The sequence below is a fragment of the Ammospiza nelsoni genome, chromosome 2 (genome assembly GCF_027579445.1).
Source record: "Ammospiza nelsoni isolate bAmmNel1 chromosome 2, bAmmNel1.pri, whole genome shotgun sequence".
Taxonomy (NCBI): domain Eukaryota; kingdom Metazoa; phylum Chordata; class Aves; order Passeriformes; family Passerellidae; genus Ammospiza; species Ammospiza nelsoni.
In genome coordinates this window covers 83016928-83020210 of record NC_080634.1, presented here as the reverse complement: position 1 = coordinate 83020210, position 3283 = coordinate 83016928, and the positions used below count along the sequence as shown (strand labels likewise).

Genomic DNA, 3283 nt, shown 5'->3' with positions numbered 1-3283 from the left:
TCATGAACCCTTCATTACATTTTCTCCCCCTTGTCCAGTTGTGAAGGAGTGAGTTAGAGTGGCTTTGGGGGACATCTGTCACCCAACCAGGGTAAACACACTACACCAGAAAAGGAAAGAGTTTACATCTTCATCAGTGAAAAGCATCTCACTTGGTGAAATTGATTGGAAAATTTGAGCAAATAGGTACTGCTCAACATGACTAAGGTCCTCACAAGTAAGGCTAAAATAATTAAAAATAGTACTTGCTACATACTTATCTGTATCCACCACTTCTTATGTCTAGAATGTTGTACGACAACAATATTTCTATTTTTTTTTCAATTCCTCTACCAATTTTATTTTGAAAAATATTTCAAATTTGAGTTGTGAGGGTTTTTTCCTATTAGTAATTTTATCTCACTTGCTCACTGTGACACTTTTTTGTGTTTAAAAAATTACAGCATTAAACTCTTTATACTGTAGGGATGTCTCAGAACCATGGTACAGGTAAGTATGAACTGAAAACTCTTCATTATCCTTTGCAGCAAATCTGTAAAATTTAGAAAATTACTTTTCAGGGAAAGATATCTATTGCATCTGGAAAAGTTACTTGATCTACTTAATTATTAAACTGATGGGTAGAGCTCTCTCTAGCATCCTTCATATAGGGCCAGCTTAAGAATTCTCAGCCATGTACCAAATTAATTTGGTCAGAATGTTAGCCTGGCTCAGAGGGGAACGTTTGGGGAAAATAAGATGGACATATGTTGGTTTCAGGGAAAGACATAGCTGGTGTGCTTCTCTGGCCCTTGACAATCACCTTCCCTTAACACCACAAATACCAGGAGGAAAACCCAATGTCTTAGTCACCAAAGTGAAGACAATTTTGCATGCAGCATGTTTAACCTACTATATTTTCAATATCTGCACTGTTTTTATTAGGAATATAACTCCTGGGTTTCTAGGTTTTGATTTCAGTTGTCTAGGTTCATTTCATTTTTTTCTACTTGCTGTGGATGGGCCACAAAATTAAAGGATTTGGTATAATTTGCTCTCATTTATAAATATATTCATAAAACTGAACTCCATGACGACTCACTTTAGCAATATTATCAGGTCTGTTGGCTACTATAAAGTGAAGTAGGAATTAACAAATTCAAATTGATCTCTTACTAATTAGCATCTTTCTATAAAATCACAGCAAGATGTAAGTCCATGAGTACAGAAAATTGGTCTGGGAAATTACAGACAATGTTAAAAATGGCAACATTCTAATAGATACTAAAACTAATTAGGTTGGGATCTTCAAGGCAATTTACTTACCTTCCTGTCCATTTATGAAAAGCTATCTGGCATAAATTCTCTCAGTTGTGGAAATCCTCATTTGAATAACAGGCCATAAAAAAAGTCAGTGCCTGGAAGTAAATTATATAAAAATCACAGAATCATAGAATGTTAAGGTGTTAGATTAGACCTTTAAAAATCATGCAGTCCTAACCCCCCCACCCCCCCACACACACTGGACCAGGTTGCTCAAGGCCTTGAACATTGCACTTTAACACAACCTCCCTGGGCAACCTGTTCCAGTATCTCATCACCCTGTAGATACCTTCAAGACACTTCTGGATTTAACACAGACTTTGTGAAGGCCAAAATTCCCTTATAAATGACTTTCCCGAAGTTCTCTGATAAAATTGGTTCTGACTGGAAAGAAAAGTACACTTGTAAGAAAAGATTCACCTGTTTTCTATTCATATAGCATTGGTCTTTCTATAAGCACCTAGAAAACTTGATGCTACCAGATTAGAAGATAAGTCCATTATTTAGCTTTCTCAATACCATCTGTTAAATATCTTCAGTTTTCTCTTATAACACTAGTAGAATTTCTATTGACGCAGTGACTACATTTGACCACCCAGAATTATATATTTTCAGAACGCTTTTCTATCACTAAAACCAAATTTAAAATCTCCCACTGTCAATTGTAACTATGCCTTCACTAGGGTTTAAACAAACTCCTCCTTAAATATAAACACCAAGACAGGAAGCAACTAAAAAGCTTATCTCATAAATATCCAGAAATATTACATATTAGTGTAAACTTACAATATCTAATAGAGCAGTTTGACTTTTGAGCCATGTGTGTTTAGAAAGAGAAAACGTATATACTGTCAAATGAAAGTTAAAAGACACCAATACAAACTTTGTTCATTTGCTCTGGAGAGTTTTCCTTTTTCACTCTGGTTGGCCACTACCTCTGACTTCTCCCATCAGGCTCTCCAAAGACAATTGAGCAATTACCCTTTGTCTGTGAGGTTAATTACCAACAATACCCAGCTGACCACTTAAGGCCTACTTAATCAGTATTTGGGTAGACAAGAGACAGAAAATGTAAAAGGAAAACATGCTGGAGAAGGAAAATGTCCACATTTTAGGTGTATTATGTACATTCATCTAGCCAATATGTAGAATCCCATTAGTTGTTAATTCAGACACAGTTAACCTTTATTTGTCTGTACCATTCTGAGGGTGTTCCTAATAATTTCTTTTTGATGCTGTCCCTGGGGGAGGCAGAAAAAGACACTCGCATTGATTGATATAGTTTTTCATTGAAAAGAAATTAACCCTCTTCAAACTGTGACATCAGAGAGTTCTTGAAACTGAGAGTGAAATTTTCAATATCAAGCACTTGCAAAGGAAGAAAGAAAAAAAGAGCTAGAATGACATTAAAGTGACAGTAATTTTTATTATTTTAAAGAATTTATCCATGATACATAATGTTAAAATTTGAATCCTGTGTGAATAGGCACTGAACCATAAAGCTTGCTGTTGTACCTTGTATAAAAAATTATATACCCACCATAGAAGGGGTTTGAACCACATGGTATACAATCTCTTACCCAAGGCTGCAACTTAGTGATCACTTAGATCGAAGCACACATACCAAGTTAGTTGCACTGCAAATCAGTTTACCAATCAGCTCACCCTACAACCAGATAAATCTCCCAAAAAATGGAAGGGGTTGGGAGCTGAACAGTCAGCTGAGTGAGGAGGAAAGCTTAAGCCTTGAGCCCCAGGAGAGTCGCCCTGACCACACTAGGAAGAGTTCAATGAACAAAATTGACTGACAAAGATATCTAAGAAGATACTTAAGAGCATTTCAGAATCTAAGTTGTTCATATATATCTTGAGCCCATACCAGAGTACAAGTAAGACAGGGATGTTTTCTGCCACCTTCTTTCTGCAACCCATATCTTGCTTCCCCAGTAAATGAAATTCCAGATGTGCTTCAGAAGAGAGG

General features: G+C 36.2%; 1 long non-coding RNA gene across 2 annotated transcripts; it reads right to left on the bottom strand.

Moving 5' to 3' along the window:
* Positions 1-306: 306 nt before the first annotated feature.
* Positions 307-2250, bottom strand: LOC132085989 (uncharacterized). 2 transcript variants are annotated; one of them, XR_009420328.1, is made up of 3 exons: positions 2186-2250; positions 1306-1397; positions 307-532 (listed from the first exon to the last, which is right to left on the bottom strand). It is a non-coding gene; the product is annotated as an uncharacterized LOC132085989 (long non-coding RNA). The 2 variants fall into 2 exon arrangements; XR_009420331.1 differs by lacking the exon at positions 2186-2250 and adding an exon at positions 1592-1686.
* Between the last annotated feature and the right edge of the window lie 1033 nt (positions 2251-3283).